Source organism: Tenrec ecaudatus, chromosome 11 (assembly GCF_050624435.1).
Source record: "Tenrec ecaudatus isolate mTenEca1 chromosome 11, mTenEca1.hap1, whole genome shotgun sequence".
Taxonomy (NCBI): Eukaryota; Metazoa; Chordata; class Mammalia; order Afrosoricida; family Tenrecidae; genus Tenrec; species Tenrec ecaudatus.
Genome location: NC_134540.1, coordinates 94,477,799 through 94,495,837, shown reverse-complemented (window position 1 = coordinate 94,495,837; position 18,039 = coordinate 94,477,799). Strand labels below are relative to the sequence as shown.

The following is an 18,039-nucleotide window of genomic DNA, read 5'->3' as shown; positions in this document are numbered from 1 at the left end:
TATCTAAAGTGACCAGTCACCTATCTAAAGTTGACCATGGAGTTTGAGATTCCGAGTCCAGATCCTCCATGCAAACAAATAGTTGATGTTGCCTCACTGGGAACCTGCAAGGCTACCCACTACCCACACAACTGTACATCGGAAATCTAAGGGAATATTACAAATGTGCATGAAAGCAGAATTATAAAGCACATACAAGGTTAATGGGGTTTTAATTTGTGTGTTGAGAATACAATTAGGCGTGAAAACAAAAGCTAATAATAAATGTTGTTTTCTTGTATTTCAATTTAGATTGGATTGGGTCTAAATCAAGGAAGAACAGGAAGTCTTGAGGAAAATATGATTTTACGAAATGTGGCATTTAAAGAATTAAATTAAATGTGCACAAGGAAGAGAAAGCAAAAGAAATAGAATCAGCAATATCGAATCAAGCAAAGAAAGAGGTAAATCAAGGTAACTGAAAACATGGGGAAGCGAAATGAAGTTAGGGAAAACGAAGAATAAAAATTCTAGAAAAAGAGCAAACAAGGGGTGATTGGGGGTTAAAAATAGTCAAAGGAAAAGCAAGAGAGCAACGTGAACTCAAAGGCACAGCGATCTCAAAATGACATACACGTCGTATAAGAACACAACTGTGTTGAAAAGAACGCAACCTTCAAAACACATCAGACCTTCCTATTGCAAACCAGATCCGAAGAGGCTCCAAAGAAAAGAGACACACGCAGAAATGCAAAAGAATGCAGTTTCCAGTGTGTCCACCTTCTCCCAAGACCTGACTCTGCCACAAGTAAAGCCTGTGACCCAAGCAAGGGGCGATTCCCGTTCGGGTTCACTTTCCTCATCTGCAAGAAAGGCAGTTAGCAGGATGTCGGTGTGTTTCAGCACATGACCTCTATCCCTTTTCTTTCCATGTATCACTTTGCAAAGCTTCCATTTTTTCTAACAAGAGTCGGGTTGAACTCTCCCCATTAATACTGATTAATCTTTCAAACTGGAAGATCCTACCAAACATTTCCATTGGTTTTGCTATGAACCCCTAGTAGTCACTCTCAGACAACATTGTCGATCATCTAAATTTCTCTTTGAAGACGGACACATTTTTTTTTCTCTGCCTGAGAGGTGATGGGACACAGGACTGCTATTGTTGACAGTCACCAATCTGTGAATTCCAACTAATGGCAGTTCTACCAGCACAGAGGAGAAACCCACTCCACAGAGTTTTCCTGGCTGTGACCTTTCAGAAGCAGATTGGCAGGCTTTATGGTTGAGGCGCCTCTGGGCAGGTCTGAACTGCCAACTACTTGATAGGCAGTCGTCCAACACTTAACCATTTGTGCCACCCAAGAACTCCTTGCCTTATGGATAGACTTTAATTCCTGGTTTAAATATGATCCGGTTCCTTCCCGATAGAGACGCATTATTTTCTCACCATCATGACGTGAATTATAATTTATTTTGACATGGGCCAAAATATTCCTTTCCTATTGAGAGTCAACTTGCTTTTAAAAACAGGGGTGAGGGTGGGATTTTAAGTGATGTGGAAATTTTTTTCTCAGCCACAGTAAGCTGAGAAGATAGTATTTCCTCACATAAAGTCAAGAGATGCAATGAAAGCATTCACCCACAGCGATAGATAAAGAGGATTTTATGAGCGGCATTTCACAGGATGTGTTGTCAACTTTACAAGCTGGGAGGGATTTTACAGAGCGCTTCAGCAGGGCACATTCCACTGGAAACGAGGTACTCTGTCAGCATTTTGTGCGCTCTCTAGATTTGCACGGTACCAAATATGAACATAAATAGCCATGGTGAGCAGAAGTAGAGGTGATGTCGTCTCTCTAGTCACAGTAGAAACACTGTAACAGTCATGACTGCCCTGGGATCAATCCCAGAGGTGAGGACTCCTCTGGAATATTAGCTGTAGCAGCTGAAAGGACCCAGTGATCTCTAGGTCTAGAAGCAGGGAAATATTACTAAGCCCTATACAGCTAATTTAATGACAGAAGAGAAGCAGCCTGGAATACACTATGCGGCACACCTGAAATTAAAGTGCCACGCATCTCACTGAAAGGAGGCCTGGGGGCTAGTGAGTTACACATCGGGCTGTTCATTGCAAGGTCACCAGTTTGAAACCATTAGCCCGTCCAAGGAAGAAAGATGAGGCTTTCTCCTCCCATAAAGAGTTACAGTCTCAGAAACCCAAAGAGACTCTTGTGAGTTACAAGGGACTCAGTGGCCGTGAGATGCAGTGGGCATTTCACAGAAGAGTCCTTAACCCCCCACCCCATTGCCATCTAGTCCAGTCAGAATCATAATGAGTCTAGAGAGGGGTTCCCAAATCTTCCTGAAAGCTGAGAGCCTCTTTTTTCTCGGGTTGGAAACAGTCACCATGCAGTCCAACATAGATCCAAACGCCACAGTGGGTTCCTGAGCAGCAGGGCACAAGTGAATGGGCTCTGCTCAGCTGGAAATCTGGAAGCCTGGGGGCCTTGAGTCTTCAGAGGCTCCTGGAAAGCCAGGTCTGGAGACCAGCCACTGAAATCCAACGGAAAAATGCTTTCTCTTCTCTGCCGCACATGGGGTCGCTGCCAGACATTGGAGCAGACACTGTGGCAGCTGCTTAGGTTTAGGTTCTGAGTCTCACAGTCTCACTGAAAGGAGATGGGGACCCAGCAGAATCTTGGTGCTGCCTCTGTAGGCTGTCTTCAGCACTGGCTGCTAATATGGTAATTCTTTTCATTGTCTGCATGAGATAAGATGGTTCTTTCTAGCCAACTTTTGGTTCCCCTTCATATGCTAGGAGACAATGACCGATTTAATAGGTTGCCCATCTCAAAAAAGAGATGTTGAAGAGAGGGACATTGACATTGTATTATAGACAAGATCAAGTGTTCCAGGCTGGGAGACTACAGTGGCAGTGTCCCAAAGTGGCTCCTGCCTGGGACAACTGCCCACAGCACAGGTGCGCTCGGGATATTTTTTAATGAAAGAAATGGGATGGGTTTTGTTTTGGAAGGAGGGACTAGGCTTCATTTCATTTTTCTTATTTGATTTTTTTTATAATTAGAAACATCCAAATGTTATCATTCAAAATATACAAATGTTAACTTTGAAATGCCTGAATGATGTAGACAAGCCAAATTTAAAACATCTAGTGCATTCCCATTAAAGTATTCCACAATTACATCCTTTATCCTTTGTCTACACATTTGGTCACCATCATCAGCTGAAGCGTATCCCTCCCACATATGGGGGAGCATGGTTCTCTTGTCAGCTTCTTTGTGACTTCCAGGAAGGCGACTCATTCTTGCCTCCTGGACGTTGGGCATGATGGCTTGTACTTCAGGGGGCTGGCAGGGAAGCCCTCTTGACTAGAGAGTTACTAGAACAGCTTTGTATTACATGAGAGAGAAACAAACTAGTTTAAGTGAACATTATTGTGTTGTTTCTGTTTTCTATATAAACATGATGACCAAATGACCCGGTGATTGATGAGTTTTCATTGAATTGTGATTGTTGTTAGATGCTCTGGAATTCGTTTCAACCCACGGCAACCCTCTGTGCTCTCGAACCAAGCACTGCCCAATTCTGTGCCAGGCTCACAATTGGGAGGCTTGAGTCCATTATCGCGGGCACTGGCACACTCCATCTATGTAAGGGTCTTCCGGGTTTTTGCTGACTCTCTGCTTTATCATGATTTCCTTTCCCAGGAACTGGTCTCTCCAAGCACGTGAGCGAGACTCTAGTCATTGTCACTGCTAAGAAGCCTCTGGCTGGGCTCCTTCCAGGGCAGAGCTCCACCTGCTATCGACAACAACATTTCTTCTCAGAGGGCACATTCTTCATTCTGTTCCTTTATCTACGCATATTTTCTTCTTTCGCTTACCACCGGACCATTGTGCCTTTATTATGTATTGTTTGTTTCTAGCTTGTTTCACTCCTTCCCATCTCAACTACAATGTAAAGTCCAGGAGAGCAGTGATTTTTCTTTTTTGGCTATTGGTCAATGTGATATTCCGTTTTCTATTAATGTTGGGCCGATGCCTACTCATGGGAATTCCATCTGGGTCAAAGTAGAACTGTGAATCCCCAGGTTTCTGATAACTCATTTTTGTAACTTAATCGCCAGACTTTTCTACTGGGGTGCTTCCAGGTGGATTTTAACCTCCAACTTTCCTGTACACAACCTAATGCGTTAACCACGCTTACTACACACGGATGGATATCCTCCTGTTGTTGCGAGGTACCATTGAGTCAATTCCAACTCATAGTGAGTGACCTCTGCTAATAAAGAGAAAAACAAGAAAACACTGCCTGGTCCTGTAGCACCCTCACAATTGTTCTTAATTCCAAGGCCATCAGTGCAGCAGCTGGGTCATTAGCACCAGCACCGCTGAGAATTAGTGTTCACTCAGTGCTTGCTGAACACGTGACTGAATGAGTAAGTCACTGGATAGTTACAGGGGATCTTGTCCTATGAGCAGATAAAGAAAACTCTTTTATTTGGTTATAAATGTTACTTTTGTAAACCTTTACGGCAGATCATGCTTTGCTTTTTCATGTTAACCAAGTCTCACAGATAACAATTGAAGGACAAGTGGGTAGCAGATCAAAGCCTCAAAGTCATAAAAGGCTGAATAGCCCTAATATTCTGCAGATCTTTGGTTGATTCCACAGCTTGAAACTCCTAAAGGACATGCAGATTCATCAAACTGCATATCAATGAACAGAATGCAGCCTTTCTTTTCAAAGATGTCACCTTTGAATGACATATGCAAAGTTGAAAGCCATGTAGAATACAGGAGAGGAAAATAAAGTCAATCAAATCTAGTTTGAAGAGTCCTCCTGGCTTGAAGGTTAAAGTCTCCCCTGTAAAAGAAAGGTCCTTGGTTCAAATCCAGCTGTAGATAGCCAGAAGAAAGATGAGCAGTCTGCTTACTTAAAGATCAAAAATTCCAAATCAAACCTGTGTTCGTTGAGTCAATCGCACTCACAGCAAACCCACAGAACCCAGTAGAACAGCCTCAAAGGCAGTCCAGGCTGTCGTCTGTAAGGAATGAGTGCCTGTCTCATCTTTCTACTACAGAACAGTTGGTATGTGCAAACTGCTTGCCTTTCTGTTAGCTGGCTAGCACTTAAACGCTGCCCCGTAGGAGTTCTTTCCGTGAAGATTACAGCCCGGGGAAGCCTGTAAGGCAGTTCCACTTGGTCCTTGTAGAGATTGCTGCTCATGAGTTTGAATTGGCTTGACTAAAATAAATTTGCTTTTTTATTTTTTTGGCATAGTCTAAAGGAGTCATAAAGGAACTCTGGGGGAGTAGCCCGTTGTGTGTTGGGTTGCTAACCTCAAGATCAGCAGTTCAAACCCACCAGGAGAAAGATGAGGCTTTCAGCTCCCATAAAAGATGTATAGCCCCTCTTCCCAAAGCGTCACTACAAGTTCACGTGGACTTATTGGCAATGGATTCAAGAAGGCGGCCAGGAGTTCTTGACAAGCTGTGATCACATGGCAGTAATTACTCTTAGACCTTAACCTATCATGTACAGTTTTCAGTTGGCATGGCTTATTTTGGAACTCTATTTTGTCCTGGCAATAGAAAATTATTCAGATACACTGTGATACTTACCTACCGTCATCGGGTCCATTCAAACTCATTGGGACCCCATATGGCAAAGATGAAGTGCACCTTTGGGTTTCTAAGGCTGTCACACTTTACAGGAGCAGAAAGGCTCATCTTTGTCCCAGAGAGCAACTGGTCCATTCAAAACCCGGGCCCACTCGTATCCCACTAGGTCCCCAGCATTCCTGTGCAGAGTTCATGGGCCATTTGTGAAAGGGAATGGTGCTATAAATGTTGGGTGAAATATTCAGATTAGCAAAATTTATAGAGCCAGGGGAGAAGGTAATAATCTCAGACTCAAAGGGACTGGTGCAATGCATTCATTCTGTATTCCAGAAAACTAGAGAGATGAAATAAAGAGCCAAAGCCTGTCTAGTTAGAGTGAGAACGAGGGCCAATACCCAACACAGAATGGTTTGTGCCTCAACATGGCAGCAGCCTAAGAGCTCCATCCTAAGAAGTCAGTCGATTCAGCATAGATCCCCTGACATTACACCTGAGACCCACACTTAAGTCACCCTATGCTGACGCATGGAACTGACGCTACAAAACTATAGGGCCAAGTAGAACTGTCTCGTGACATCCCCAGTGGTTTCTGTAAGTGTTGTGAGTCTCTGGATAAGTCTTTCTCCCTCAGAGTAGCTGGTGGGTTTGAACCACCACCGTTTGCGTGAACAGTCCCATGTTTAACCTACTATGGGCTCTTCTTCATACCCTGAACAGCAGACTTATTTAGAAATGTCAGGGTCTATAGTACAGCAGTATTGGTTCCAGGGTAGAATTCTCATCTTCCATGAGGGAGGGCGATTTGATTCAAGCACAGCCACCATTCATCTGTCACTGGTAGTTTGTGTGTTGCTGTGAAGCTGAACATATGTCAATTGAGCTTTCTGACTAAGATGAACTAAGAAGAACAATCTAGAAATCTCTCTATAGAGTCACACATGAAGGTCAGAAGTTGGCGTGTATATGCCAACTTGATGGCAGCCAAAACTAATGCATTAGTACAGGAAAGGGCTGAGAGCACAGTTGTCAATGGCGAGAAATGGCAGGACGAGGCATCTCACGGTATACAAAGATAATGTTCTGTTATCATCAGTAGACTCCCTCGTTGGCACTATGGTTAGCACTAGACTACTAAAAAGGTGAAGGTGCAAACCTGTTTAGAGGTGCCACAGAAGTAAGTCCTGGAGCTCTGATCTGGAGAGGAAACCCTTGGAAACCTTGGAAACCCTATGGGGCAGTTAGTCTCTGGACCCCTGGAGTCACCATCAGATGGAGAAGATTTAATGGTGACTAGCTACACTGCTATCCACGTGTCACCATTGCTCTCCCAGATCTAGCCAAATCCCCATCCTCTTTAAGCGTTTAGGGATCTTTTAATTATTCTTCCCCTTTTCTTGGGCTAGGGACGGACATCTGAGGGGCAATGTCAGCCAATAATGGGATGGTTTATGGGAATGAGATTTTACAATGTTAACAAAATATAAGTTATTGGAAAAATAGCCCGACGGGGGTGAGGGCGGCATATCGGACCTTCTCTGGCTACCCAAGGGAGGAGAAGCCAAATCCTCCCCAGCTCATGGCCTATTGCCAGGAGGCAAAAGTCAGACCTGTCCATAATCCTCCACACTTCTTTAACCTAGTCTGTCCCCAACGCTCCCATAATATTATACTTTTGTGCTTTGGGTGCTAATTGTTTGCAATGGCTACAAATAATACACACAATTAAATAATTTTATTAGTAAAGTTAACAGGTCATTCCAAGTCAGGATCAGGAAACAGGAAGAAGGCATCCTTGGTCCACAGAGACACGTTTCCTCAGCCGGCAGCCAAGTCTTCTTCCAGTCCTCCGCCTCGCATCCTGTGATTTCCTTGGCCGCCACTTCAGAGCCAGGAATCCAGCTTTCACGGTCTCATATGATCAGTGCTCTTCTATCTCTTAGTCTCGTGGTCTCAGCCTGCGTCCTTTGTTCTGTCCCATGTCCTCATGCCACAGTCTCGGCCTCTGGTGCCTGTGATCTTGCTTCTGCCACGTCTGTGTGCTCCCCTGCTGGCTCCTTCTCCGTGATCATCTGTGGAGCTCTCTTTGTTCTTTCTTCTAAGTAGGCTCATTCTCAAAGCCAGGGGACTGGCTATTAGCATGTCATACACCCTATTTGCATGGCCCCACCCAATTATTTGGTGGGAGTTACACAGACACACGTAGAAGAGCCATATAAAGAAACTTCACGTCGCCACAGTGATTATCCGTTCCCTCCGAACCACAGGCATTGAACTTGGAATCCTAATTTTAGATGCAAGAGAATGGGGTGTAGATATAAAGCAAGGTGCATGATGAAGATGTGCTTGGGAAGGTTTCTATAATGATTAGGTTTTGTGTCGACTTGACTGAGCCAGTTTGACAGTAATCTCCCATGATGTGACCTAACACAATGTAATCAAGTCAGTGATGAGATCTAACATGTGGTAATCACCTCTGAGCAAGCAGCAGTGGTGGTGGTTTGAGGCCCATTAATTAGGGAATTTGATGCAATTGGAAGAAAAACTCCTCAGAGGTATGACCTGCTCTTTTTAAAGCAGATTTCAGAGGAAAACTTGTCGCTTTTGTTGGATCTGGGTTCTAACCTCCTTTCAGATTGCCTCTGAATTCCAAAAGGCATCAATGAACTGATGATCTTTGCTTAATCTGGCTCTGCATCCACCATCCTGTGGTCTTCCTGGTTCATCTTCATAGACCATGATCCACTGAAGGTATACAAGTCAGGAGAAGCCTCAGCTCACCATCTGATGCATGACCTTGAACTAGTCTAGACTTTTCTACTTCCACAACTGGGTGAATCATTTATTTATTTTTTCCTTTGTTTTTAAATTTTTTTTCATTTATTGTTAGAAATCATTTTCTATGTACACCCATATGTAAGAATCACTAGTTTTATCTTTAGCAATAACACATCAGACAAAGGCCTTATTACTAAAATCTACAATACTTTGCAAGCATATAATATGAGAAAAACTGATTCCCCATTGAGGAGGTGGGCAAAGGACCTGAACAGAAGTTTCACAGAATCTGAAATCCCAATGGCCAATAAACATATGAGAAATTGTTCCTGATTATTAGCCATAGGGGAAATGCAAAACAAAACAACTATGAGATACCACCTAACACCCTCAAAGATATTCCAATTCAAAAAATCAGAAAGCAACAAATGTTGGAGGGGCTGTGGTGAGATAGGAACTCTCATCCACTGCTGGTGGACCTGTAGGTTTGTACAGCCACTATGGAAATTGATTTGGTGATTTCTCAAACAGATGGAAATTGAGTTACCATATGACCCAGCAATTCCCCTACTTTGTATTAGACCCAGAAGATGCAAGAAACAAACCACAGCCAGACATCTGTGCTCCAATGTTCATTGCGACCCAGTTCACATTCGCAAGGAGTTGGAAACAACCCAAATTTCCATCAACAGCTTAATGGATTAAAGAACTGTGTTACATACATACAATGGAGTATTATGCATCACTAAAAGGCAGTGATGAACGCATGAAGCATATCCATGCATGGGAAGAACAGGAGGAAATTATGCTAAGTGAGTAACCCAAGCACAAAAGAACAAGTATAACATGAGTCTGCTGAGGTAAGTTTATATATATATGGAGAGAGAAAGAGAGAGAGAGAGAGAGAGAGAGAGAGAGAGAGAGAGAGAGAGAGAGAGAGAGAGAGAGAGAGAGAACAGAAAGGTAAATGCAAAGGGGGCATAGGAAAAGAGCTACAGGTAGTATAGCAGGGGCCAGATCAAATCCAGGGGTACATATGGTAGCCAACTAAAACGGGAGTGGAGCGAGGAAAGAGGAAAGAAAAAAAAAAGATGTGTGATGGAGGAATAGGGCACTGACCCAGCCAAGGGGAGGGTATTGTTTCTATCTCCACAGGGAAAGAGGGACTAGATATAAAGCCAGTGCCAGATGAATGCAGTGTGCCAGCAAGAAGTGGGGATCCTGTGGAGGGACCTGAGGGCTTGGCCCCCATACCAGCTACGTGGACAACTGCCCCTCACGGGAGAAGAATTTACTTGAGAGGACAGCACTGAAGCTGCAGCTAGGGGAGAGGGGCATGTCTGATCAGAGCAAATGGTAGCAAATGAAGGGGGAGGAAGAGAGAGTGGAGCACATCCTGGCCCATCAGGCCTGGAGTATGATATCCCAGCTCTGAACAGCCTCTGGACAGAGTGGACTATATGACTGACCCCACTAGGAGACACACTGTCCCTTGATGGCCCAGGGCCCTAAGGGGACAACATTGGAGACTGGGACTGACCCAGACTGACCTTGTGACACCGAGGCAAACAAGTAAAAGCATGCGGCAGAGCAACCGTGGGAGCAGAGCAGGGAGCCCCCGAGGGAGTACAAAGGACAGACTCTCGGGCCAAAGCATGGCACCCCATTGGACCTGACTGAAGGACAGGCCTAGAGATCAAAAATCAGACCTTGGTCTATTTACAAGCTTTACTTTCTTTTAAAATTATTTTCTTTTAATTAATTCAGTCTTCTATGGAAAATTGTTTTCCTCTTTTGTTGTCATCACTGTGTTCTCACTCATCGCCTATCTTGCTATGACTTTATTTTTGGTGCATATTATTACCTATACAGATCTATCTAGATAAGGTAGACTGGATGATTAGTCTGGAGGAGAAAACAATGGGACCAATGGTTCCTGGGGGACACAGGAGAGGGGGAGGAGGGAGTAAGGAGGGGGTACTGCCCAACCCAGGGACAGGGGAGCAATAAGTGATCCAAAATCAGAAGCAAGGAGGGTGTGAGAGGACTGGTAGAGATTCAGCAAGGGCAAGGTAACCGAGATAAATTACTGAAATCCAAATGAAGGCTGAGCATGATAGTGGGACAAGAGGAAAGTAAAAGGAAATACAGGAAAGAACTAAGTGACAAAGGGTATTTATAGAGGTCTTAAGCCTGGAACGTACATATGTAAATATATTCATATAAGAGTGTGGGGAAACAGACCTATGTGCATATATTTATAGGTTTAGTATTAAGGCAGCAGATGGACATTGGGCCTCCACTCAGACACTTACTCAATGCAAGAACACGTTGTTCTATTAAATTGGCATTCCAGGACACACATCTTCCCAACACAATTGTTGAAGGAAAATGGGTGCATAAGCAAATGTGGTGAAGAAAGCTGCTGGTGCCCGGCTATCAAGAGATACAGTGTCTGGGGTATTAAAGGCTTGAAGATAAACAAGCGGCCATCTAGCAGAGAAGCATCAAAACCCACGAGGAAGAAGCACACCAGCCTGTCTGACCACAAGGTGCAGAAGGAACCAGTTATATCAGACATCAGAAAACTAAAAATCATATCAATGGGTGTCCACCTCTCTGATATGATCACTGAAGACAAATGTGTACATAAGCAAATGTCGTGAAGAAAGCTGCTGGTGCCCGGCTATCAAGAGATATAGCATCTGGGGTCGTAAAGGCTCGAAGATAAACAAGTGGCCATCTAGTACAGAAGCAATAAAGCCCACATTGAAGAAACACACCAGCCTGTGTGATCACGAGCTGTCAAAGGGAGAAGGTATCAAGCATCAAGGAACAAAAAATCATATCATTGAAAACGTGGGTGAATGCAGAGTGGAGACTCAAAGCCCATTGGTAGCCAACCAGACACCCCCTTACTGAAGGGTTGTGGGGAGGAGATGAGTCAGTCAGGGTGCAGGGTAGCAACGATGAAACATCTAACTGTCCTTGAGTTCTTAAATGCTTCCTCCCCCCCGCCCCTACTAACATGATCCCAATTCTACCTTACAAATCTGGCTAGACCAGAGGATGTACATAGGTACAGATAGCAACTGGAAGCACAGGGAATCCAGGACAGATGACTCCTTCAGGACTACTGGTTAGAGTGGAGATGCTTGGAGGGTGGAGAGAATGTGGGGTAGAAAGGAGGAACTGATTACAAGAATATACATATAGCCTCCTCCCTGCGGGATGGGCAGCAGAGAAGAAGCCTGGTGGGGGGAGACACCCGACAGTGTAACATGACAAAAAATAATAATTTATGAATGATGAAGGATTCATGAGGGACGGGGGATTGGGAGGGAGGGGGAAAATGAGCAGCAGATATTAAGGGCTCAAGTAAAAGGCAAATGTTTTGAGAATGACAATGGCAACAAAATGTACATATGTTCTTGACACAATGGATGGATGTATGGATTGTGATAAGAATTGTACGAGCCCACAATAAAATGATATATAAAAGAAGAATCACTAGTTTTACTTCTCTAGAAAATACAGCCTGATACAGTGTGCGTGTGCTGAAGCAAGCATACTGAAGCATGTAGGTTGAAGACATTTGGCATCTGATTTTTGATCAAGAGCAGGAACATAAATAAAAGATTGGAAAGATCAAACCTGATTAAGTTCTTTGTTGTCGTTGAGTTAGGAAATGAGAGAATAATCCACCACCCTCTTCCAAAATTTTTTCAGTGATGAAAGCAAATGTCTTTTACAGGTCTTCTCATTTTAGATAATGATTCAGATCTCTCAATGCTGGACTTAAATTCACTTCAAAGTTTCATTGCTCTATATAATCTGTCAATTAGTAATTTGTACATATTCACTAAGATACTTCCTCCACCATTGTTCTGAGCTATGCTTCAACTGAATGTACAGCTTATTACATAGTAAGGATGAGGACAGGGAACCACAGAGATTGAATCAAATGACTCAAATATTCAGAGTCGACTGGAGGAGATTTATTTTTAAATGTGATATGCTATATGTAGTAAAAGACTATACAAAGTCCTATACATAGGTTACCTACATAGGCCTTAAAGAGAAAGTACAAGTTTCTTGGTGTTCAAAGGAAGGATTCATAAATTAGATTTACAGACTAGAGCAGAGGAAGCCAGAAAAGAATGGGAATGGTCATTTTAGGAAGGAAGGAACAAACCCAAAACACTGGCATGGACATAGGACATGGCATTGTGTGTATGGCAGAATGGAACACCATCACGCCAGTCCAGATATCCACGGAGTCTGGGATGACAGACATAGAATATAAGTATTTATTAATTGTTGGCTTCATTTTTCATGCTCTGTCCAGGTCATCTCCTTAGTAGCTCTCACTCAAGGTGATTAAAAAGCAGTCAGTCCTACAAAGACTGGCAACTTATTTTTTTTTAACAATTTATTGGGGCTCATACAATTCTTATCACAGTTCATACATATACATACATCAATCGAATAAAGCACATCTGTACATTCTTTGCCCTAATCATTTTTTTCTCCTCTTTTCTTTTTTAACATTTTATTAGGGACTCAAACAACTCTTATCACAATCCATACATATACATACATCAATTGTATAAAGCACATCCATACATTCCCTGCCCCAATCAACTTATTTTTTTAACAGAATAGTCTCCAAATTCTATGAATCAAATTATACAGAACTTGTTTCTCTTTGTGGTAAAAATACAGAAATGGGCAGGCTGGGTCTCCCTGATGGTTCTACCCTATGAAGTTATCCTGGGCATTCCAAAGCACTTCCACCCTGTCATTCTGTCATCATGTTCTATATTACCCTTGTCTGTGTGATAGAAGTAAGCTTACCACCAAATATGAATTCCAACCTAGGAAACACAAGACAAAAAGTTTTGTAAAGGATCTGAAAATCTCATACACAGCTTTTAGTGACCTCTCATGGATTGAAACCTCAATGATCAAGACCCCAGCAAGTGGCATGAAGGAGGGTATGTGTAGTTTCAGTTGGCCCAAGAAGACCAAAATAATGGCTATGGGGAGGGGCAACTCGTCTTCTGGAACTCTTTAAATTAGTGGTGTTCTTAGCAATTCATTTCAATTGGACACTCTAACAATATGATACCCTTAAAGTGAATGACCATAATTACTTTACAAACTTAATAAATCTGTTATATTGTTCTATATTAAACCTATTAGTAATGCAATTTAAAGAAAGTGCTTACATTTTCCTGCCTCGATTTTGAATAGTTCTTCATTATCTAATTGAGCACATTATTTTCTATGCCCATTTTTATCTCTCAAACTTTCTATTCTGATGTTGTGAAAGGCCATCATTTCTGGAAACAGATACTACCCCAGTCTGATTGCCTCCTTGAATGCTGGATTATGCCAGATCTCTTACATTCTACTCTCTACTCCCTAAACCAGTGGTTCTCAACCTTCCTCATGCCATGACCCTTTCATATGGTTCCTCATGTTGTGGTGACCCCCAACCATAAAATTATATTTGTTGTTACTTCATAACTGTAATTTTGCTACTTTTATGAATCGGGCGACCCTGTGAAAGGGTTGTTTGACCCCCCAAAGGGGCCACGACCCACAGGTTGAGAACCACTGCTCTATACCCTTCATCCTCCCAACATTCCTCTTCATCCTCCCAACTTTGTCTGGCATTTGTTGTTTTATTTTGTTTTTTAATCATTTTATTGGGAGTTCTTACAGATACCATAATATCCTATAGTTCAAGCACCTCAAACCGTATTGTACAATTGCTGCCACAATCAGTTTCAAAATATTTTCTTTCTCCTTGAAATCAGTTCTCCTTCTTACTATCCCACCCCCGTACCCTGCAGGAACCCTTATTACTTTTTCCCTATAATCGTTTTTGTTTGTTTGTTTGCTGTATCTTACACAATCCAATGTATCATTTACATAGTACAATTCTGTTGTTCAATCCCATCTAGTGGGGTTATATAATCATCAGTACTATCAACTCCCTCCTTATCCCCTCACCCACCATCTTCTTCCTGTACCCTCAGGGAACCATTGCTCCTGTTACTGTTTCTGAAGCATTAGCTATCGTGGCTTCGATGTACTTAATGATCTTAAGTATACAAATGAACATCCGTCAATCGGACATGATCAATAAGGTAAAACAAATAAAAACCTAATAGTCAGGGGAGCAAATATTAAAGAACTAGAGGATAGTTATGTGGTTTATCAGTGCTATACTAACCCTGGATTTATAGCCACCCATATTTATTTATTTAGTTAGTTATCAATCACCTCTCTTCTCTTCTTTGGGTATCACTTCTAAAATGTTGCCTTTAGATGCATATCTACAGTCCAAAGGTTTGAAAATCAGTCTATTTAAAAATATTCTCTGCAGCTGTCCCCAGAACCTAAAATTCACCGGGTTCCGCAGTGAGTTCATGTTTGCTCTGCCCAAATGTGAGCCCTCTATCGTGTTCCATTCTTCAGCCACTGACACTTACAAAATGACCCCATGACTCCTTTCCTTTATTTGCTCTTATCACATAATTTGGTGACTGTTATGAAGTCAACTACATGGTCTGGCTCTTCTACCTCCATTTTTATAACCCCTACTGCATGATTGGGCTAGATCATGCAAACAGGGTGTGTAACACACTAATGGAGATGATTGATCCGTTCTGCTATTCCACTAAGTTTATAAACGAGTCATCTGAGAAGCAGGAAGAAAGCAAATACCATGGCCATCAAGAAAGAAGAGCCACCACACAGCAAATACCAGGTCCCTGCCTGCAGTGGCTCCTGCTGGAAGGGGCATCAACGTCGTGAGTCTGAGTAAAAGAGCTGCCCAGAAACCCTGAGCCAGGGAAGAGGTGCAACACCCATATCATGAGGCACAGTGGGCTTCCTGGCCCACTGAACACGGAATAAGACCACATCTCTGAAAGCCTACGGATCAGAAAGACATGTGACTCCTGTCTGAGAAGAGGCTCTACTGGGGACAAAATGTCCTTAATGATTTTTTTATCCTCATTTGTGGTATCTATCTATCTATCTATCTATCTATCTATCTATCTATCTATCTATCTATCTATCTATCATCTCTCTCTCTCCCACTATCTCTCTAGCTAGCTATCTAGTCTATCTACATGTATCAACACTTTGAGCAAGACACTAGGGAGAGAACTATGTGAAAAGATCAGATTCCTGATCTTAGAATGAAATCCACACTCTACTTTGGATTACATGGCCCTTCATGGTTTGTCCCTCCTCCTAAAGCCTACTGCTGTCCGTCTCACATCTCTATGTTCCAAGCGGCTTCTTTAAGAGCCGTGGTGGTGCCGTCAGTTAAGCATCAGACTGATAACCAAAAGGTTGCAATGTCAACTGAGCAGCCCCTCCAAGGGAGGAAGGGGAGATTGTCTCTTCCCATAAAGACTTATTGTCCTTGAAATTTTATTTGGATTTATATAAGTAAGAATACACCTAATGGCAATCAGTGTTTTGTGGTTTATTTTTCTTCAACATGTTCAGTTGGTTCCCATCCAAAGGCCAGAGTACATGTTTTCTCATTGCCTGTAAGGCTCTGCCTCCATTCTACGACTAGACCAGTGTTATAATTCAAATCTCAGCTCTGCAGAGTCCTTTAGGAGTGGTATGCTCTCGCCTATCAATTCAAAGGAACACCTCTCCATTCTAGACTCACCTGATTACATTAGACAGTTCTCGGTTTCTTCATTGTTCTTCTCACTCCATCCAATTATATTGCTATTTGTTGTACTGTGTGTGCCTTCTGATAAGAAAGCAAGCTTTCAGAACCTAAGGACTTTGTCTTATTTGCATTTCTATCTCTTAATCTAGAACTACACACCACAGAGAACACAGTTAATTAGTCTCTAGCTAATTAATAAAATTAAAAGCATGCATGCTTTCTTTCTTGTAGGGGAAAAATACCATTCTAGTATGCTGTCGTCAACAGATTTTCTCTTCTTTCTGAATGGTAATTAAAGATTGTTAGGAGACAAGGTGCACAAATTTGACAAATGCGAACTAAAGACTTAGTGGTAGCTGAGGAGCCAAAGGAAAAGGCTTTGAGGAACAAAAGGGGGAAAATAATCACTCTAACTATTGAAAAAAAATGACCCTTCACTGTGCCAATCTGACCAGGAGCCAAAGAGGTCTGAAATGATCTGGGAGACCAGAGACAGGTGGCCCAAACAGAGAACACCCAGAGAAATGCTCAGGAAAAGGCTCTGACTGTGGAGAAGCGATTTCTCAAGGAAAACATGGAGCTACTCTTCATGATTTGCTTGCAGTGCTTGCTCCTTGGAGGCATTCCGATTAGGCAAAAGCAAGCTGCTTCCCGACAGCAGTTTTCACAGGCGAGGTCATTACTGTGCTGTTGTTGCTTCATGTCATTGCCTGGATGTGAGAGCATGGCGCGCTCTCCTGTTGGCAACAACAATAACAGAAAATCACCAAACTCAAGACTGGAAAAGTGGAGACGCATCGAGAGCAGGAACCCTTATTACTGTGCTGTGTTGCTCGGTGCACAGTTAGCTCTCTTTCTGATGGAAACCATTCAACCGCCCTTTCATTCGGGACTAATCTTGATTATGCTATATGTCACAGAAATTTAATGTGGAATTTATTTCTGTCCAAGATGACAATAAGCTGTCAGTTTAATGTCCTTGCTAGTTTCGTGGTCCAGGATATGGAAACCACATAAGGAGAAGTTCCTGAACTACGAACAAAATATCACATTTCAGTTATAGCTAGAACACATTGTTCATGAGATAGAATATGCTTCTATTCCAGTAAGTGCAGAGATTAGACGTGTACCTTGAATATAATAAACCAACTCCTGCGGAATTCACCTCATGGATTAATTATGATTTCCTACTTCAGCACCAACTTATTTTACCAGATTCCCAAATTTTGTAATACTTGTATCAATGTTTTTTATATCATCACCTAAATAAAGCCCTTTGCATTTTCTTAAGATGTCTTTCTTCTTATGTTCATTTAAAACTATGAAACATAATTTGGTAAGCCAATGTCAGCCTGAGAGTTTGTCATTCTGTGGTGGTTTCTACTTTGCGATATTGCTGGAAGCTAAGCCACTGGTATTCCAATACCAGCAAGGTCACGTGTGGTGGACAGATTTCAGCAAACCTTTCAGACTAAGGCAGACTAGGAACAAAGGCCTCTGGCTAAGTGCGTCCAAGAATTAGCCTATGAAAACTCATGGATCACAACAGAAAACTCCCTGCTACTGTGCTAAGAGATGAGTCCGCCTGACTTTGAAGGTACTCACAATACCGAGCGGTTCCAAAAATGGAAGGACTAAAGTCTCGCTCCCAGGGACTGAGCAGGATCGGGACATGTCTCATTGGTGTAGTATTTGGGGATACCATGAGATGGCGCTGATGAGATGGCAGCTAAGGACCCCCACAGCAAGTTTTGTATAATTTAGATCACTTCTGTTTATAATAAATAATTCTATTAGTTTTTGGTAAGTGATGATATAATAAAATAAGGATGATCCATTCAAAAAATTTTAAAATGGCGACGGTGACTTTGAGTTCAATGTCACATAAATATCATTTTGGATAAACAAATTGTGTGAACCCTCAAT

The 18,039-nt window shown here is 42.4% G+C and overlaps 1 protein-coding gene across 1 annotated transcript in view; it reads right to left on the bottom strand.

The window, feature by feature from the left end:
* NALF1 (NALCN channel auxiliary factor 1) overlaps positions 1-18,039 on the bottom strand; it is a 774,626-nt gene that overhangs the window by 459,869 nt on the left and 296,718 nt on the right. The window lies entirely within an intron of this gene.